Here is a 22,366-nt window from a genome sequence, read left to right on the forward strand (position 1 = left end):
GATTTTTTTTACTGCCGGTAACTAAGATACATTTTACATGTTTACATCTGTCAGAGAAACATCCCCCTCATAGTCATTTTTTCCTTTAAGAGTGTATTACATTTTTCTAGTATAAGAAGGGGGATCTAGATTTACTCCATATTCAGCCATTTCACATTTTCCATAAATGGAAAAGCCCTACAGTCAAAGTTAACTTTGCCTTTAACCTCTGCCTCAGAGGAAAAAAATAAGACTCTTCCAGCCACCTGGTGGCAGTATACTCTGTTCCGTTTCGAGGGGTAAAATGCTTCTTTCTACTTGCCATGCCGTTTCAAGGTCTTCTATTGTAGTATGTGTCTCCATATTCTATCTTTTATGACTATAACCATGCCTGCAGAGCCATGCCCTTTAAAGGAAAGTGAAGACCTCTTTTCTTTTCTTTCTTTTTTTTTGGGGGGGGGGTGTTTTTTTGGATTTTTTTTTTCGATACAGGGTTTCTCTGTGTAGCCCTGGCTGTCCTGGAACTCACTCTGTAGACCAGGCTGGCCTCGAACTCAGAAATCCACCTGCCTCTGCCTCCCAGAGTGCTGGGATTACAGGCGTGTGCCACCACCGCCCGGCTCCTCATTTCTTTTCTATCTTATCCCAAATACATATTTTCCTCCTGTAGCCTTTTTATTTCCTTATCTATGGTTCCTCAGCTTCAGAGCAGCTAGAGTTTCTCCCTAGTATTCTATTATGTTAATATTGTTGTCTTAATGCCACCCAGAGCAATTATTTCTGTTACTTGTTTCCCCATATCTTCCTTCTCAAAAACGGTTAGCTCATCCAGGGCATGAAGTAAAGTCTAACTAATGCTGATGTTTCCAAATTAGAATGAAGAGAACAAATAGATTATTAAAGCTCAGGAATTTTTTTCAGGAACATGTTTTTATGGCTATGTAAAGAAAAATCAATGTCTTTTATTACACACACGCGCGCGCACACACACACACACACACAGGCTTCATCTACAAAGGTTAATTCAAATGTCCAATTTTTTTTGCTTGATGTGTTATGTTTTGATATCACAAACTGTAAATGTCTACAAATGTTTGTTACTACTTCCAATTCTAATGCTTCTGGTTGTAGGAAATTAGTTATGATTCCATCAGAAAATGAAGCATATTGCCATCACTGGCGACATACTTCATCCCATTCAGTCATCTGAAGCATCACTTTCACCTTGTTTGGTACACATATGCCTTTATATGTTTGCTTTTCATGTCAAATATTCCATTTACCTTGAATTTAGAGACCTTAGCTAGGTATGGGACTTGGCGATACTTATGTAGCTAGGGAACAAAGAAAAGATGTTAATTCCGGAGCCCATTTTCTTGGTATTTTTCCAGGTTTTCTCACCTGCACATCTGCAATGATGGAGCTTAAAGTTTTCCAAGATTCATCATTTGATGAAAGCTACTATCTCCAAAGTGGTGAATGGTAGATGCTATAAGTCCAGGCTTCTTCCAATCTTACTAGATGGGGGCCAGTCAGCTTCAGCTATATGCAGTGGTAGTTAAAGTGAGGGTGAAGGGAGGACTCAGTAGACACAAAGGGAGAGGGAATGTGGAATGAAGGGAATGTTGACATGGAGGTAGACTGGAGCAAGCCGCATGCTGAGGGAACATAGATCGCAATATACTAGACATTTCTAAAAGAGGGAAGAAAGAATTTTGAAACATTTTATCCTGAGGAAATGGTAAATGTTTGAAGATATAAATAGTGTCATAGAATGTGTGCATATTGAAATATTAGACGCGATCCTGTTAATAAGTACAGCTTTTATGTTGTTTATAGGTTTGTATGAAGTCAGACATACAGGGAGCAAGAGGAATAATGTATGAGATGGTGAGAGGTTGAGCTGTGACCACTGCCTGTAGCCTCCCATGTCCTCCATGCTCACATCATAGTAGACGGTGAAGTCAGCCACGATGCCTGAGCTGGAGAAGGCAGACTGGTCTCGCAGTGTTGGGGAGAAGGTGATGTGGACACAGGTCTCTCCCCTCTGTATCCTGGTGGATGGGGGCAAGTCACCCTCACCTGTGTGGGCATCCAGGTGGCATGGAGATCCCAGCAGAGAGAAAAGCCATGGATGGGGACAGTGAGAGCTCTGGGCAATGTATGGGGAGGGTGAGACCTGGAGCCCCCGCTAGCATGCCCTTCCTGCTGCCCACTGTCACTCTGTCACAAGCCCTTTGACCAGCTCCTGCCCTGGCCCCGTTCATCACACCCAGGCCCAGCCCTCCCTCAGCTCCTAGCATCATGAGGGAGATGGAGAGGCTCTGTTCTCCACTCACAAGCTCTCCCTGCCTCACTTCCCTTCCCACCCAAGGTCTGTGTCTGCAGGACTCCCATGCCCCCAGCTCCACACGGAGCCACGCTCTCCTTCTCCTGAGACCAACATAGTGGGTGGAGAGGGCAGAGACAGACACGGTGGCAGAGCTGGGCTCCTCTCCTCTCCTTCTGCTGTGAGACAGGGCAGGCTAGCAGGGCTCTCCTCGGGAGACACAACTGTTGGCCTCTCTTCCCTCTCTTCCCCTGTCACTGAGAAAGCTGCCTCTGAATGAACCTCTTCGAGTCTCCTGAAAGCACAGGCAACTTTTGGTTCTGGACATTTGCTCAACTGCTGTGAACATCAACTCCTTTGGAATTTTAGTCCCAGACAAGTGTCCACTGAGAACGTCCCAGAGCCTCCCTTTCTCCAGAAAACAGAGACTTGGGAATTGAGCTCCCTGCTCCTTCCTGCTCCAGCTGTCAGGAAGCTTAGGGGCAAACTGAGCCCCTTGCTCTGAGGGCCTGGTCACATACATTCCCTGGGCTTCCTTCCTTCCAGGCCTCTTTGTTTTGTTTTATTCCTATAAGATTATTTCAATCCTTAGCTTTTAAGTCTTATTAAGAAGGATCCAAGGAATCGCCATTTATAACTCTGGAAGAGATAAAAGGACAATAATTTGATATATCCTGCCACCCAAACAAAGCCCCCCAGGGTTAAAGTTAATGGAACAACAGGACTGAAGATCACAGATATCAAGGAGCAAAGGAGGGACCCTCCAAAATGATCAACAAATGAGGAAAGTTCTACAATTCAAAGAAGTAAACATTTCCTAATTAACTTTGTCTAAGAATAAAGACAAACCATTTTTATTCCACAGGAAGAGAAGGTATCAGCACCCAACTGTCAGGTTATCCAAAAATAAAAGAGTATATGACAGATAATTAAAGTACCAGTCAATGTTAACTGAACCAGAACTGGCATGATACATTTAACATACAAAGACAACTTCTCAACTCCTGTAAGTCAATAACAAAAAAAAAATAATACTGTAATTCTTAGTAGTCTCAGGATTTGAAATGGCATTTCTTCACAGAGAACATACAAGTGACCAATGGATATATGAAGAGATGCCCAAAATCACTACAGTGAAATGTAAAGTCAAACCATGAAACAGCACCTCATATATGTCAGAATAGCCATTATCCAGAAATTGAAAGGCAAACAACACTGCTTAAGACATTCAGAAACTGGGATCCTAGTTGTACCCTTTTAGTGGTGTTACAAAATGGTGTGGAATTCTTTTTTTTTTTTAAAGATTTATTTATTATTATATGTAAGAACACTGTAGCTGTCTTCAGACACACCAGAAGAGGGCGTCAGATCTCATTATGGATGGTTGTGAGCCACCATGTGGTTGCTGAGATTTGAACTCTGGACCTTTGGAAGAGCACTCAGTGCTCTTAACTGCTGAGTCATCACTCTAGCCCCATGGTGTGGAATTCTTGTTTCCTCACTTCATATAGTGTGACCAACCCCTTTCACATTCCTGTTGCCATTTCTAGATTTGTTTTCACAGGCCTGATATCCTGTAAGCCAAAATATACCCTTCATCCTTCAAAATACAATAAAGGCAATATACAGCACTATAGCCAATATCTTTTTTTTTAAAGATTTTATTTTATTTATATGAGTTCACTGTAGCTGTCTTCAGACACACTAGAAGAGGGTGTAAGCCACCATGTGGTTGCTGGGATTTGAACTCAGGACCTCTAGAAGAGCAGTCAGTGCTCTTAACCGCTGAGCCATCTCTCCAGCCCCTGCCAATATCTTTTTAAATGGAGAAAAACTCAAATAGCATTTCCACTCAAATCAAGAACAAGCAAGGATCTCCATCCACTATTTCCCCTTTTGTTTAATATAGTGCTTGATGAGGCAGAGCAACAAGATTAAGAGTTAAAAGGGATACAAGATGAAAGGGAGCAATCAAAAGATTCTCATTCTCAGTGATGATTTTATACACTAAATATCCTAAAGACTCCAGAAATCTCCCACTGCTGATAAACATATCCAAAGAACTACTAGGATATTAAGTGAACACACATTAATCAGTAGCCTTCCTAAACCCAAAAGAAGCAGACTGAGAAAGAAATCAGGGAAACAATTCTATTCACAATAGCCCCTTCCCCAAATGTTTCAGTAAGTCTAAGCAAGAAAGTTAAAGGCTTATATGATGAAAACTTTACAACTCTGAAGAATAAATAGAGGTAAGGCCTTGAAACACATAAAGACATGATCGTGGATTGGAAGGATTATATTGTGAGAATGGGAATCTATAGATTCAATGAAATCCTCACCAAAAGTCCAATGCAATTCTTCACAGAAATTAAAAAATTATCTTTAATGTTACATAGAAACACAAAAGACCCATTGGCACAGGAAAGGAATTTCTGAACAGGACACTGATAGCACACACAGTAAGACCAACAATCAATGGTTTCTGATGAAGCTGGAAAGCTTCTACATTACAAAGAATACTATCAATCGAGTGAATGCCTATAGCATGGGAAAATATTTACCACATACATACCCAACAAATGGTGCCTAGAATATACAAATAACTAAAAAATAACCAGGGCATGAAAAATAAACAGTTCTCAAAAGATGAAATACAAACAGCTAAGGAACATGTTAAAAATAATCAATTCACCCAGCTCTCAGGAAACTGCAAATTAAAACTACTTTAGGATTTCATCTCACCTCAATAACAATGGCTAGGATCCAAAATGGAGATGATGGCAAATGCTGGCATGGGTCCGGGACAGAGAAACACTTGCTCACTGCTAGAGTGAGTGCAAACTTGTACAACCACTGTGGAAATCAGTGTGGTGGTTCCACTATAAGCTCTAAATAGATCTACCACATGATCTACCTATCATTCTTGGGTATATACTCAAAGGACTCTATATTCCCATTGTAGAGGTACCTGTAAATCCATGTTCATTTCTGCTCTAGTCACAAAGTCTAGGAGATAGAAATAGCATAGATGAATGATTTCTATCAACTGGTGAATGAATGATGAAGATTTGGAACACTTACTCATCCTTAGTGCTGCAACTGAACACCAGCTACAGCATTCTGCCCACATCGCCTATGGATCCCATGAACCATCCCCTTTTAATCTTCTTCCCCATCACTTGTTGCTGAATCCCAGGCCTCAACTCCAATGGGAACCACCTGCTAAACCACAGATGCCTGTCAGAAAGCCAGGTAGATTGCCTACAGACCTCCAACAAATAGGGGCCACTATTTCTCCTGAGATTCAATCTGTTGCAGCATTGAAGATACTATAGTAGAAAAGGATGCATTGCCTAAAGAAAATGATAAATTTAAAAAATCTCTTGACACAAAACATCCAGGAAATCTGGGACACTATAAAAGTACCAAAAACGAGGAATAATAGGTATAGAGAAAGGATAAGAAACACCACCCAAAGACCTGGAAGATGTTTTCAACAAAATCATAGAAAAAAAATTTCCTAACCTAAAGAAGTTAAAGAAGGAAATGCCTATAAATGTACAAGAAGCTTCAGAACACCAAATAGTTTGGATCATAAAACAAAGTCCACTTACCACATAATAATCAAAACACTAAAAATACAGAGTAAAGAAAGAATATTAAAAGCTGCAAGGAAAAAGACCAAGTAACATATAAGACCTATTAGAGTTACACCTGTCTTCTCAATGGAGACTCTAAAAGCCAGAAAATCCTGCACATATTTCCTGCAGACTTTAAGAGATCACAGATGCAAGACCGGGCTACTATACCCAACAAAACTTTCTAATCACCATATATAGAGAAAATAAGACATTCCATGATAAAGCCAAATTTAAATATCTATCTACAAATCTAGCCCTGTAGAATATGCTAGAAGGACAATTCCAACCTGAGGAGGCTAACTACATCCATGAAAACATAGGAAATAAGCAATCTCACACCAGCTAAATCAAAAGAAGGGAAACACACATACACTCACACCATCACCACCACAAACAACAACAAAATAATAGAAATCAACCTTCATTGGTCATTGATACATCTCAATATCAATTGTCCTAAATTCCCAATAAAAAGACACAAACTTACAGAATGAATGTTAAAATGGGATCCATCTTTCTTCTGCATGCAAGAGATACACATCTCAACATCAAGGATAGATATTACCTAAGGGTACAGGGTTGGAAAAAGAGGTCTAAGGAAAATGGACCTAAGTTGCAAGCTGGTGCAGCCATTTTTAACATCTAACAAAATAGACTTTAAAATAAAACTAAACAAGAGACAGTGAAGCACATTACATACCCATCAAAGAAAAAAATCTACCAAGATTGCATTTCAACACCTAACATCTATGCTCCAAACACAAGGGCTCCCAAGTTTGTAAAAGAAACAAACAGTACTATAGCTTAAATCACATGTTGACCCTCACATAATAATAGTGAAACCCATCAAACCCCACATTCACCAATGGACAGGCCATCCAGACAAAACTAAATAAATACTGGAGCTAACATATGTTATAAAACAAATGGACCTAATAGATATTTACAGAACACTTCACCAAACAAAAGAACATTTTCAGCAATGTCATGGAATGTTCTCCAAACAAGTGTCAACTGATTGAAGAAAATTGAAATGATTCCCTGTGTCTGATACAAATACCACCGATTAAAACTGGACATCAGAAACAACAGAAAGCCTACAAACTCATGGAAACTGAACAATTCTCTATTGAATGACTATTGGATCAAGGTAGAAATAAAAAAAATTTAAGACTTCCTAGAATGTAATGAAAATGAATGCACAACATACACAAATTTATGGGACTCAATGAAAGTAGTACTAAGTTCATAGCATTAAGTACTTACATTAAAAAAGAAAGAGATCTCATACTAGCAACTTAATAGCTCTAGAACAAAAAAGTAATCATACCCAAGGGGAGCAAATGGCAAGAAATAATCAAACTGGAGGCCTAAAATCAGTAAAATAGAAGCAAAGAGAATTATACAAAGAATCATTTTTAAAAAAGAGTAAGTTCTTCACAAAAATTAACAAGATAGAAAAAAAACCCTTCTTTAAACTAACTGAAAGGTCCAAGGAATATCCAGAATAACAAAATCATAAAGAAAAGGGGAGAGATAACAGACACTGAGGCAATTCATAGAATCTTAAGGGCATACTTTAAAAACCTATACTCCACCGAATAGAAAAATCTAAAAGAAATAATTTTCTCAATACATACTACTTACCAAAGTTAAATCAAGATTAGATAAACATTTTACAAATACCTATAACCCCTAGTAAAATAGAAGTAGTCATTAAAAGTTTCCCAACCCCATCCCCCAAATCCCAGGGCTAGATGGTTTTAGCACACATTTTCTACCAGAATTTAAAAGAAGAGCTTATGCTAATGATCCTCAATTTTTTCTACAAAATAGAAACAAGAAGGGACATTGGCCAGTTTGCTTTTATGAGATCACAGGTACACAAACCATGTAAAGACTCAAAAAAGAGTTTAAGTTTTTTTAATTGGATATTTTCCCTATTTACATTTCTTATGTTATCCCCTTTCCCTGTACCCCACCTCCTGGAAACCCCCCTATGCTACCCCCCTCCTGCTTCTATGGGGGTGCTCCTGAAAAGAACCCAGATGTCCCACAACAGAAGAATGGATACAGAAAATATGGTTCATTTACACAATAGAATACTACTCAGCTATTAAGAATGAGGACACCCTGAGTTTTCCAGGCAAATGGGTAGAACTAGAAAATATCATCCTGAGTGAGGTAACTGTGCTGGCTGGTTTTGTGTGTCAACTTGACACAGGTTGGAGTTATCACAGAGAAAGGAGCTTCAGTTGGGGAAGTGCCTCCATGAGATCCAGCTATGGGGCATTTTCTTAATTAGTGATCAAGGGGGGAGGGCCCCTTGTGGGTGGTACCATCTCTGGGCTGGTAGTTTTGGGTTCTATAAGAGAGCAGGCTGAGCAAGCCAGGGGAAGCAAGCCAGTAAGGAACATCCCTCCATGGCCTCTGCATCAGCTCCTGCTTCCTGACCTGCTTGAGTTCCAGTCCTGACTTCCTTTAGTGATGAACTGCAATGTGGAAGTGTAAGCTGAATAAACCCTTTCCTCCCCAACTTGCTTCTTGGTCATGATGTTTGTGCAGGAATAAAAACCCTAACTAAGACAGTAACTCAGACCCAAAAGGACATGTATGGTATGTATTCACTGATAAGTGGATATTAGCCAAAAAAAAAATACAGAATATCCAGGATACAATGCACAGAACTCAAGAAGGTTAACAAGCTGAAGGGCCCAAGTGAGAATGCCTCAATCTCACTTGGGAGGGAAAAGAAAGCAATCACAGGGGGCGGGGAGCAGAGAGAGGGAGGGATCTGGGTGGGAGAGGGGACAAGGAGGGGAAAGGGGAACATGATTAGGTATTTGGGAGATCAGGACTGAATCCCTGAGGGTCAGCAGAAAGAATGGAAATAGGCAACCCCAGGAGGTGGGGGAGGGGGCTCCAGAATGCACCAGAGACCTGGGAGGTGAGAGACTCTCAGGACTCAAAGGGAGAGACCTTAGATGAAATGCTGTATGGTGGGGAGAGGGAACTTGTAGAGTTCACTTCCAGTAAAAAACAGAGCATCAGATGGAGGGATGGGGTTGCCATAGCACAGCCAAAAAGCTCTGACCCAGAATTGTTCCTGTCTAAAAGAACTGCAGGGACAAAGATGGAGAAAAGACTGAGGGAAAGGAGGTCCACTGATTGGCCTGAATTGGGATCCAGCTCAAGGGGAGGCCCCAATGTCCGACACTATTACTGATGCTGTGGTGTGATTACAGACAGGAGCCTAGCATGGCTGTCCTTTGAGAGGCCCAACAATCAGCTGACTGAGACAGAGGCAGATACTTACACCCAACCAATGGACAGAAGCTGTGGACCCCTGTGGTTGAGTAAGGGAAAAGATGGAAGAAGTTGAGGAGGGGGGAGACCCCGTAGGGAGACCAGTAGTCTCAACTACCCCGGACTTCTGAAATCTCTCAGACACTGAGCCACCAACCAGGCAGCATACACTGGCTGTTATGAAGCCCCTGACACATATATAGCAAAAGGCTTCCTGGTCTTGTCTCAGTGTGAGAAGAAGCATTTAACCCTCGAGAGACATGAGACCCCAGGGAGGGGGGAGGTCTAGTGGATGGGGCACCCTCTTGGACATGGCGGGGGTGGGAGAAGAGGATTACAATATGAGATTGACTTCCTATATAATAAGTCTCAACTCTCTAGAAATGCAAATAAATGTCATACAGCCCCAAAGCAAAGAGCCAGAGCCAACAACTCCAATCAGGAAGCAATCCTGTGCCAGTCACATGGAGAGAAACTAGAACTCTCACACCCTGCTTATTGGAACATAAAGCTATGTAACTCTGACAAGGTTCATCTATCTCATGGCAGGATTATAACTTTCTGCTGTTCTATCATACACCTGTTACTATGAAGATATTTTGTACATAACAAACCATAAAATCAGTCTAAGTAAGGTAAATAATATAGACAAGCCCAATTTAATCCCTTAAAAGTTCTTAAGAACAAACCTTAGACTTCTTTAAAGGCTACTGTGCCTGTGGACTACGCTTTACCTAAGTTTCCACCTGCATTTTCTGTTTGCCTGCCCTTCTGATGTTTTATTTACTGTGTGTGATGGTTTGTATATGCTTGGCTTAGGGAGTGGCCCTATTAGAAAGTGTGACCCTGTTGAAGTGTGTGTGGGCCTTAATACTTTCATCCTAGCTGCCTAGTTGCTGCCATGTTCCTGCCTTGATGACACTGGACTGAACCTGTAAGCCAGCCCCAATTAAATGTTGTCCTTATAAGAGTTGCCTTGGTCATGGTGTCTCTTCACGGCAGTAAAACCCTAACTAAGACACTGTGCCAGATCTTACCATCGAGAAAGTCAATAACATGTAGTAAATTTCTTAACATTTTTATCCTATTTGTTCTGTTATGTGGTGGATTCGATCATGACTGATAAAGTGATTTGAAAAACACTTTGGATATCCTATTAAACATAAAGCTGCATCTGTCACATGACCCAGACATTATACTTCCAAGAAATAGGAAAACATAGGCACACAAAGCCTTGTATATAAATGTTTATGGTATATTTGGCTATAATAACTAAGACCTTATTTACATTTAAATGTGTTTTGTCAGTACATAAATAGATAACCAAATAGCCACAGTACTCAACACTATAAAGGAATGAGCTATCAGCATAGCCACACATCAGCACAGAATACTTTCAGAATAATTTAGCTGGATTTTTAAAATTTAGACAACTCAAGAAAACATCATTCAGTGAAATTATGCATCTCTTTTACACAAAGTTTTAGGAAATGAAAGCAAACCTATAGTGACAAGAAATATTTCAGAGAATGCCTGGACCATGAAAGAAATGTCTCAGAAAAAGAGTAAAAAAAATTACAGAAGAGGAAGAGAGGAAGGCTCTAGATCAGTGGTTCTCAATATCTGTAACTCCATGACCCCTTAATATTGTTCTTATGTGGTGGCCTCAGCCATAAAATTAGTTCACTGTTATTTCATAACTATAATTTTGTTAGTGCTGTGAATTGTAAATATGTGATATACAGGATATCTGATATGCGCCTTGAAAGAAGTCATAACCCACAGGTTGAGAATCACTGCTTTAGAGCTAACGGCTATGTTCATTACCTGGCCTGCTATTCCTATAGAATAGCATGATGTTTGAATGCATATATACTTCTATAACTTTTTTTACTTTGGGGGGTGTTGGAGTTCAAACCCAGGGCCAATATGTATCAAAGTTGTTTTATGCCAAGTTTATCTCTATATGACTGCTTTCAAAAGTTAGAAACATGGTCTTAGGTAGCCTGAAAGACCCAAGATATTGCAGCTTTGTGACTTTGGGTAAATTATTTCCACTGTTTAAATACCCATCTTCTTACATGTAACACAATATGAAAAATAGCCACTTTTCCTTTTTGAGTAGCAGATTATTTATTATCTGAAACAGATAAAGAGAGCATAGAAATTACGTTCAGCACAGTATATCACCACAAACAAAGGATTCTGAATTTTACTTGGGAAGAAACTAGACATGTTCATACAGGAGAGTGACTCCAGAGTTCTGAGGAGACTATATGTTTTAAGCACTTGCATAGGACCTACTTCAGAGGCATCACATGCTAAATACATGCTGGGATTGTGTGCTGCAATTATTTTGCTACAGCTAAATGCTTTGCAGATATTGGTGCTTGTTTTCCCAGTGATCTTTTGGACCTCTCCTCCTTTATGGGCAGAAATGCAAGCTTTGCAGAAAACCAGCTTTGTCTGAGAGCCAAAAAATTAATAGAAATGTAGAATTTGTAGTCAATTCTATGCTGTGTCTTTCCAATATACCATGATCCACGGGGCCAACAATCATTCTCCAATTTACATTCTTTGCAAAAGAAAAATCAGTTTTCTCCAATGGAGTGTTACGGGGCCCCATACCCCACCACATACAATTCACAAAAACACAAAATTGGAAAAACATAATATGTAAGCAAGTGATTAGTAAGATAAAAATGCCCAAAGAAAGAAATATGAGACAAAAACTCCACAAAATGCCTTAGAGACTGTTTTGTGTTTGTCATCTCCTGCTGGGTATGGGTGTTTGGGATTCTGCTTTTAGAAATATAGTCCATAAAGTTTCCTTTAGCCTTCCATCCCAAGTCACAGTGAAAAGGCACCATCCATGAAACAGAACCTGAGCCCTGATCAGGTACTAAATTCATCAGAACTTTGATCTTGGACTTCCTGGTCTCCAAAAGTATGAGGAATGAATTTCTCTTGTTTATGATGCAGCTTCCTGAATATTAATGCAATGAAATCATCAAACACGACTCTCATTCATATATTGATTGACCAAAAACCATAAAGGTGTACATCCACATCCCCCAAACTAAAATACAGACCACACCTAACTTAATGTGGCTAAACTTTCCATTTTTCTATTTTGAAAGTGGTGAAAAGTGATATGTATTCAGTAGATATTTTGAGGTAGCAACAGACACGTGACCTTGCCCAGTTAGCTATACAATTACAAAAGAGAACAATAACTTAAAGTGAATTATGTGTGGAGGATGTAAATATAACCCCATTAAGTTGAAAAACATTTTAATATTTGATATAATTTAATAAAATATCAATTCATTTTAAAATATTTTATGATTTTTTAAGATCGCCATATAATGGATTTTTATCATATTCCTATCATATCTTAACTCCTCCAAGACTCACCCCTGCATCCCTTTCTGTCGGAGAAAATTATTGGGCATTGGTACCTAACCCTCCCTTGTTATCAGAGTTGAAGGTCAAAAGACCTTGACATCAGCTCTTTGCCAATTACTCCAACTTATTTTCTGCTATGGGTCCTATAAAAAAGATTCTAAAATTTGGAATGATGCTATCCCTATGCCCAGATACTCTCTTTGTTTTCACAACGCTTATAATCTATTTACCGATGCTATTGTCTCCTTATTTGTAATATATTGGTGGTTGGCATATTCTGTCCATTGATCAGGAGAGTCTGCTCACAGGAAAGCAAAATTATATAGAGGAGGGGGACGTAGGAGAAAACACAGGCATGATTTGGTGGCTAGCCTACTTAGCACACTGCACTTCTAAAAATGGAGCATGGCATATCATGCTCCTGAAGTCAGAACAGTGAATTCTGAAGTATCCTGAGTTGCTGGTAGCTGGCTTGTGGACAAGTTTGCATTCTCTACAAATTGCTTCTTCTGCATAGAGCCCCTGGTGGTATCAGCCCTCACTATCTAATCCAAGGGAATGTGCTAACCAACCACAGTCAATTGGTGTCCTCTACTTAAGAGGTTGCTGGTGTGTAATAAAGTAGACACTATTCCCTGAAACTGTTTCCAGAGTGGCTTATCTCTATGCCCCTTAACAATCTATAGACATGGCTGTCTTTTTGGGGGAGGTCCCAGTAATGGCAGCATCTTCCCCTCAAATTTTGTGTCTTTAAAATAATAACTTGTCAAGTTCAGTCTGTGCTACTCATGAATATGAGGATATCAACTAGAACATGATTGACCTAACAGGGGCCATATCCTTAAAGAAAACTGGCTCATCGACCCCCAAGAAGCTCCTCAGTCACAAGTGAATCATTCATGAACCCTCACCCTTCCCTACAAGAATGTTACTGACTTGATCTTATGTAGGCAACCATAGCTGCTGTAATTTCGTGAATGTGCTCCTGTCCTGAAGCCCAGAAGCATACAAGTATAGGGCCTTCATGAGTAGAATCTGTTCCCTTATAAATAATACACCAGGAATTTCTGCCCTTTCTACAGTGTAAAGATACAGCAAAAAGATGGCTACCAACAAACCCGGAAGTCTCCCCTTACTAGATACCCAATCTTCTAGTACCTTCCTATCAGGTCTTCCAGTCACCAGTGAGAAACACATTTCTGTTATTTATAAGCTTTGTCTCGTTGTATTATAATAATCAAAGTAGACTCAAATTTTGAATCAAAATACATTCAAAATTTAGAGTAATCATATATGTCTAATAAGAAAAGAATATGGCCTCAGTGCCTTTCTTGATGTCAGTATCTGCTTTCTTCCTGTTGGCTTACTGCCACTTTCACTGAAGGACAAAGTCAGGCCCTAAGGCATTAATCTAAGGTATCCAGATTTTACCACTGCCAAGATTTGGCTAATTAAGATCAGAATGATATCCCCTGAATGCGCGCTGTGTAGTTGATTCAAGATTAGCCTTTCCTGCTCCTGCTATTGGGGGATCATTTGTTGGGTCTTCTGACGTGATAATAAATGTGTGTACCATTTAAGACTTTGCAAAAGATAAGTCAGCCAATTGTAGCATAGGTGATCATTAGGAATAAAATTATTTTTATATTTTTTTATGGACTCATATATAAAAATCAGTTTTATTATGGCATTTTCATACATGTTTTGGGTTTTTCTTTGTTTTGTCCTCCTCTCTCAGTTCCCTCCCCCTCCTTAGTGATGCCCTTTCTGCATTTGCATCACATGTATTCTATTACTCTCTCTTTTCTCCCATACAGTCTCTGTTTTCCCCTGTCGTGATTCCTTTTCTAGTCTGATTACTTATACTCTCACACAAACATGTACACACATATAAGAATCAAAATCATGCCACCGGTGGAAGAAAACATTCAGTAATTTGCTTGACTGAGTTTGACTTAGCTCATATAATAGAACCATCTCCACTGCATCAGTTTTCCTAAAAATAACATGATTTTTATTTTTTCTTATTGCTACATAAAATTCCATTGTGTATATGTACCAAATTTTTATGTTAATTCAACTACTAATGGGCACCTAAGTTGGCTCCACTTCTCTGCTATTGTAATAATGCAAGAGTAAAGACTGACGTGCAGGTGTGTAGTAGGATATGGGGTCCACTGTGTAAATGGCAATTTTATTTTAACATTTTGAGGAACCTCCACAATGAATTCCACAGTGGCTGCACCAGTTCGCATTCCCATCAACAGTTATAGGGTTTGCTCTCTCTGCATCCTTGCCAGTATTTCTTCTCATTTGTTTCCTTTTTTCCTTTCTCTCTCTTTCTTTCCTTCCTTCTTTCCTCCTTTCTTTTTTCTCTTTCTTTCCTTTCTTCCTTCCTCCTTCTCTTCCTCCCTCACTCCCTGCACCCTCCCTCTCTCCCTTTCTCTTTCTTTCTTTCTTTCTTTCTTTCTTTCTTTCTTTCTTTCTTTCTTTCTTTCTTTCTTTCTTTTTTTTTTTTTTTTTGGTTTGTTTGTGGGGGAGTTTTGGGCTTTTTGAGTCAGGGTTTCTCTGTGTAGCATGGCTGTCCTGGAACTCACTCTGTAGACCAGGCTGGCCTTGAACTCAGAAATCTGCCTGCCTCTGCCTCCCAAGTGCTAGGATTACAGGTGTGCACCACCATCGCCCGGCTTAGGTTAGGTTTCTTATCCCCTGTTTTCAATGCAATTTTTTTTTGTTTTGTTTTTTGAGACAGGGTTTCTCTGTGTAGCCCTGGCTGTCCTGGAACTCACTCTGTAGACTGGCCTTGAACTCAGAAATCTGCCTGCCTCTGCCTCCCAGAGTGCTGGGATTACAGGCATGCGCCACCACCGCCCGGCTCTGTCTTTCTTATGTTTTCTTTCTACATGTATACAGTGTATTTGCAAGAGCAGGAGAGTGGGGAGAAGTTCTGTGAAACAGTTCTCTGAACATCCCACGGCCATTGTACTCTCAAATTCATTTGCTTTCCTAATGAGAGCCATCCTGACATGGTTAAGATTGTATCTCAAACTAGCTTTTTTTTTTTTTTAATGCCAGTAGCTCTAACATGAAATGACATCTCAAAGTAGTCTTAATGTACATTTTTATGATGGCTAAAAATGTTGAAAGCTTTAAAACTAATTTGCCATTTGTGGTTCTTCTTTTGAGAACTGTTTAATTCATTAACTGAAGTGGAAATTTCTGCTTTCTTTGGAAATTTATTTATGCCATAAAATGTTTTGCTGAAGAAGACACAGGTAAGAGGATGTTTTGCTGAAGCAGACAAAGGTAAAAGGATATTTTGCTGAAGCAGACACGTGAGGTGATGTGTGATATTTAGAACAAATATAAATATTACCCCACAGACAGTAAGTAGGAGGTGGCTCTGGCATGGTTTTGACTTGCACCAAGTTATTGATCTTTGCTTGCTGTGACTTTCTAGAAAGTAATTCATCAAAGAATTTCTTATGATATTCTGGTGGCTGCTTGTAGCTTCTCATAACATCTATTGCTAATTTGTGAGTGATGATTGCTGAGTGAACTGGACTGCCTGCTCCTGCTGATTCGTGTTGGAGGACTAGACTGCTGACAACAAAGATAAGAATAGCCCCAAAGAACTATTTCTAAACAGGTACAAAAACCCCCATTTCATTTCCTATTAATCTTTCTTTTCCACTACCTATGGTAGGTGATGAGCTAGAAAGGAGGTTAAAGTATTTAAGAGCCCTTATTAAAGTAGGTTTTATAAAATCTAAGTCACTAATCCACTACTTATGGGAAGGTTTTTATGGTTTATTAATGTAATGTTTTTTAATGGGATATTTTATTTGTTTACATTTCAAATGTTATCGACTTTCCCGGTTTCTCCTCTGCAACTCCCCTATCCTATCCCCCATTACCCTGCATTAATGGGGGTGCACCCATACCCACCTACCCTCTCATTGATACCAAATAAGACCCCTTCAGCTCCTTCAGTCCTTCCTGTAACTCCTCCATTGGAGTCCTTGTGCTCAGGTTGGCAGCAAGGATCCACATCTGTATTTGTCAGGCACTGGCAGAGCCTTTCAGGGGACACCTGTGTCAGGCTGCTGTTCGCAAGCACTTGTTGGCATCAACAATCGTGTCTGGGTTTGGTGTCTGTATATGGGATAGATCCTCAGGTTGGATAGTCTCTAGATGGCCTTTCCTTCAGTCTCTGTTCCACTCTTTGTTCCTGTATTTCCTCTAGAGAGGAACAATTCTTGGTTAAAATTTTGGAGATGGGTGGGTGGCTGCATGCCTCAACTGGGGCAGGGCACGTCTCAATTCTGGATATGGTCTTGACAGGTTCTCCCTCCCCTTCATGGGGTATTTCAGCTAATGTCATCCGCGTGGGGTCCTGGGAGGATCTTGCTTCCTGGCATCTGAGACTTTCTGGTTGCTACTCCCGATTCCCCAATCCCCCATTGCTACACACCTCTGTTCAATTTCCTGACCCTCTGTACATCTCCTTCTCCTCCCATACCTGATTCTACCCCTCTTTCCCCCCTCCCCCTCCTCTCAAGTCCCTCCCACCCTCTAATTCCCTTGGTTATTTTGTTCCCCATTCTAAGTCTTCCTTCCTCTTGAGCTTCATGTGGTCTGTGAGTTGTATCGTAGATATTCCATGCTTTTTGCCTAATATTGACTTATCCGTGAGTATATACCACATGTGTTCTTTTGTGACTGAGTTACCTCACTCAGGATGACACTTTCTAGTTCCATCCATTTGCCTAAGAATTTCATGAATTCATTGCTTTTAATAGCCGAATAGTATTCCATTGTGTATATATACCATTGTTTCTATATCCATTCCTCTGTTGAGGGACATCTGGGTTCTTTCCAGCTTCTGGCTATTATAAATAAAACTGTTATGAACATAGTGGAGCATGTGTCTTTATTACATGTTGGAGCATATTCTAGGTATATGCCCAGGAGAAGTATACCTGGGTCCTTAGGTAGTGCTATGTCCAATTTTCTGAGGAATGGCCAAGGTGATTTCCAGAGTGGTTTTACCAGCTTGCAATCCCATCAACAATGGAGAAGTGTTCCTCTTTCCCCACAGCCTCTCCAGCATCTGCTGTCCCCTGAGTTTTTCATCTTAGCCATTCTGGCTGGTGTGAGGTGGAATCTCAGGGTTGTTTTGATTTGCATTTCCCTGATGACTAAGGATGTTGAACATTTCTTTAGGTGCTTCTCAACCATTCGATATTCCTCAAGTGAAAATTCTTTGTTTAGCTCCATACATCATTTTATTATTCGATATTTTCTTTTTTTTTTTTTAATAGGGTTATTTGGTTCTCTGGAGTCTAACTTCTTGAGTTCTTTGCATATATTGGATATTAGCCCTTAACCGGATGTAAAGATCTTTTCCCAATCTGTTGGTTGCCATTTTGTCCTATTGATGGTGTCTTTTGCCTTACAGAAGCTTTGCATTTTTATGAAGTCCCGTTTGTTGATTCTTGATCTTAGAACATAAGCGACTAGTGTTCTGTTCAAGAAAATTTCCCCTGTGCCCATGTGATTGAGGCTCTTCTCCAGTTTCTTTTCTATTAGTTTCAGTATATTTGGTTTTATGTGGAGGTCCTTGACCCACGTGGACTTGAGCTTTGTACAAGGAGTTAAGAATGGATCAATTTACATTCTTCTACATGCTAACAGCCAGTTAAAGCAGCACCATTTGTTGAAAATGCTATCTTTTTTCCACTGGATGGTTTTAGCTCCTTTGTCAAAGATCAAGTGCCCATAGGTTTGTGGGTTAATTTCTGGGTCTTTAAGTCTATTCTATTGATCTACCTGCCTGCCGCTGTACTAATACCATGCAATTTTTATCATGATTTCTCTGTAGTATAGCTTGAGGTCGGGGAAGGTGATTCCACTAGAAGTTCTTTTATTGATGAGAATAGTTTTCGCTTTTCTGGGATTTTTGTTATTCCAGATGAAATTGAGAATTGCTCTTTCTAACTCTATGAATTGAGTTGGAATTTTTATGGGGATTGCATTGACTCTGTAGATTTCTTTTGGCAAGATGGCCATTTTTACTATATTAATGCTTCAAAAACATGAGCATGGGGAGATCTTTCCATCTTCTGAGATCTTTGATTTCATTCTTCAGAGACTTGAAGTTCTTGTCATACAGATCTTTCTCTTGCTTACTTAGTTATAGTCACACCAAGGTATTTTATATTATTTGTGACTATTGTGAAGGGTGTTGTTTCCCTAATTCCTATCTCAATCTGTTTATCCTTTGAGTAGAGGAAGGCCACTGATTTGTTTGAACTAATTTTATATCCAACCACTTTGCTGAAGTTGTTTGTCAACAACTTCAGCAAAGTGAGTTCTCTGGTGCAAGAGACTACATATCATTCATCACCTATGCAGTCAACAGTTTGGTTCAATTAATTGACCCATTTTGTGCCAATATCATGCTGTTTTAATCAGTACATAAAACTCCACTATGTATATGTACAACTTGAGATCAGGGATAGTGATACCTACAGCAATTCTTTTATTATTCAGGATTTCTTTTTAGCTATCCTGAAATTTTTATTTTACTATATGAAGTTGAGAATTGCTCTTTCAAGGTCTGTGAAGAATTGTGTTGGAATTTTGATGGAAATTACATCGAGTCTCTAGATGACTTTTGGTAAGATGACTTTTTTCCCCTGTTAATCCTGTGATTAATGAGCATGGGAGATCTTTCCATCTTCTGATATCTTCTTAAATTTCTTTCTTCAGTGACTTGAAGATTTTATCATGGAAGTCTTTCACTTTCTTGGTTAGAGTTACACCAAGATATTTTACATTATTCGAAACCTTGGTGAAAGGTGTTGTTTCCCTGAATTCTTTCTCAATCTGTTTTTCATTTGTATACAGGAGAGTTACTGATTTTAATGAGTTAATTTTGCATTCATCTACTTTAAAGATATCACAGGATGGGGGGATTGTGGAGGGGGTAACCGGAAAGTGGGATATCATTTGAGATGTAAATGAATGGAATGATTAATAAAAGAGAAAACAACAAAAAAAAGAGAAAGTGTTTATCCATTTTAGTAGTCCACTGGTGGAATTTTTAGGGTTGCTTGTGCACACTATTATTAAATGCAAAGAAAACTGCTTTGACTTCTTCTCTTTCAATTTGTATCCCCTTGATCTCCTTCAGTTATCTTATTCCTTTAGCCAAGACTTTGGATAGTATATTGAATTGATATGGAGAGAGTGGACTACATTGTCTTATTCTAGTCTTGATTTTAATGGAAATGCTTTGAGTTTCTCTGTTTAGGTTAATATTGACTACGGGCTTGCTGTAAACTGCCTTTATTATATGGAGGTATATCTCTTGTATCACTAATCTCTCCAGAACTTTTAAATATAATTTATTTATTTGTATTTGATATACATTGGTGCTTTGCCTGCATGCTTGTCTGTGTGATGGTGTCTAATCCCCTGGAACAGGAATTACAAGTAATTGTGAGCTGCAATGTGGGTGGTGGGAATTGAACACAGACCTTCTGAAAGAGCAGCCAGTGCTCTTTAACTGTTGAACCAACTCTCCAGCCCTCCAGAACTTTTATTTGATAAATAAATCATATTTATCAATTTGACTATGTTGAGCCATCTCTACATCTCTTGGATGAAGCCTACTTGATCATGTTGCATTAGTATTTTTATTTTTGAGTATTTATTAATTATTTTATTTATGGTTTATAAATACAATTTGTATCCCTTTGACCCCCTTTTGTTGTCTAATTACTATAGTTGGTACTTCACGTACTATATTGAAATAACATGGAGAGAGTGAGCAGCTGTGTCTTGTCCCAGATTTTAATGGGATTGCTTCAGGTTTCTCTCCATTTAACTTGATTTGGCTTTTGGTTTGTTGTATATTGCTTTTTTTTTATGTTTAGGCATGGGCCTTGAATTCCTGATCACTCCAAGACTTTTAACAGGAAGTAGTGTTGCATTTTGTTGGTGGCTTTTTCAGCATCTAATGAGATGATGAGGTGATTTTTTTCTTTGAGTTTGATTATATAGTGGATTACATTTATGTATTTATGTATATTGAACTATCCCTGCATCCCTGGGATGAGGTCTACTTGATCATGGTGAATGATCATTTTGCTGTGTTCTTGGATTCAGTTTGTGAGAATTTTTGCATTGATATTCATAAGCAAATTTGGTTTGAAATTCTCTTTCTTTGTTGGCTCTTTGTGTAGTTTAGGTATCAGAGTGACTTCATATGATGAATTAGGTAGTATTCTTTCTGTTTCTATTTTGTGGAATACTTTGAGAAGTATTAGGTCTTCTTTGAAAGTCTGGTAGTATTCTGCACCAAAGCCATCTGGCCCTGGGCATTTGTTGTTGTTGTTGTTGTTGTGAGACTTTTAATGACTGCTTCTATTTCATTAGGGATTGTGGGGCTGTTTAGACAGTTTACTTGATCTTGATTTAACTTTAGTACATGCTATCTGTCTAGAAAATCATCCATTTCATGTAATTTTCCTGTTATGTTGAGTATCGGGTTTTAGTAGTAAGATCTCATGACTTTTCGAGTTACTGCATTGATCCCAATTCACCTAGCCAATATTTGACCTCAGTAGCAGACATTCTGTTTGAGATATCCAGGTTCAATAAGGTCTGGCTTCTGACTCTATGGCTAGGCAGCAGTTCTGGTGGGTTATCTTGCTTATAGTCATGGAGGTTGAGATACCATGGGTTTTCTAAGGTGCAATTCTGATCTCAGGGGCAAACAGGTGCTTTACATGATCCTAGGGGTCAATGAAAGTGTGTGGTTTCTTACCGAGAATGTGGATAGCACTCCATGGGATCCTGTACTTTGTCTAAGGTTGGGATTGGAATTCTGGGAATTGGTGAGCTTGTGGTCTCTGACTTGGAGAGCATAATCTTTTTCATTTGTTGTTAAAGTTGGTTTGTTGGTATTTTAATAATTTTTTTGAGTTTATGTTCATCAACTAAAGTTGCCTATGATATTTGCTTTTGTTGTTGTCACTGTTGTAATTGCCATCCCTTAACTCCAGCAATGATTCTTTTCTTACTCTTTTGTAGTGTTTGATGAATATTTATAGCTGTAAACATGGGGAAAGATCTAACCTTGATATTTAAATATCTACAATAGAGCCAGCAAGATCTCTCGTTGTGTAAAGACACTTATAGGCAAGCCTCAAGACACTAATTTGATCTGTGGAAACCACATACTGAAAGAAGAGAAATAATCCCTAAGAACTGTCCTCTGACATCCACATATAAGCTTTATATAGGCATACATACACACACATATAGGCATAAAGATAAATAATTGCAATTAATTGTTTTTAATTAAAATATATAATAATTCTCGATGGGGGTTAATTTAATATATTTCTCCTTTTCTTTTCCTTCTTTTTGTTCTTCTTGTTCTTCTTCCTGTTCTTGTTCTTGTTCTTCTTGTTCTTGTTCTCCTCCTCCTTCCTTCTCCTTTTTCTTCTTCAGGATGTGCTAAACATGAATCTAAAAATCAGTGCCTTTTTCTTTTATTGCTAAGGAAATTGTCAAAACTGATTAATAAGGCTTTTTATAGTATAGCTTAAGAACATATTTTTCTCTAGTTTTGCTCTCAGAAAACCCCTCTAATTACAGATCATGTGATAGTTATCTTTTAAATATC

The sequence above is a fragment of the Apodemus sylvaticus genome, chromosome X (genome assembly GCF_947179515.1).
Source record: "Apodemus sylvaticus chromosome X, mApoSyl1.1, whole genome shotgun sequence".
In the NCBI taxonomy this organism is placed as follows: domain Eukaryota; kingdom Metazoa; phylum Chordata; class Mammalia; order Rodentia; family Muridae; genus Apodemus; species Apodemus sylvaticus.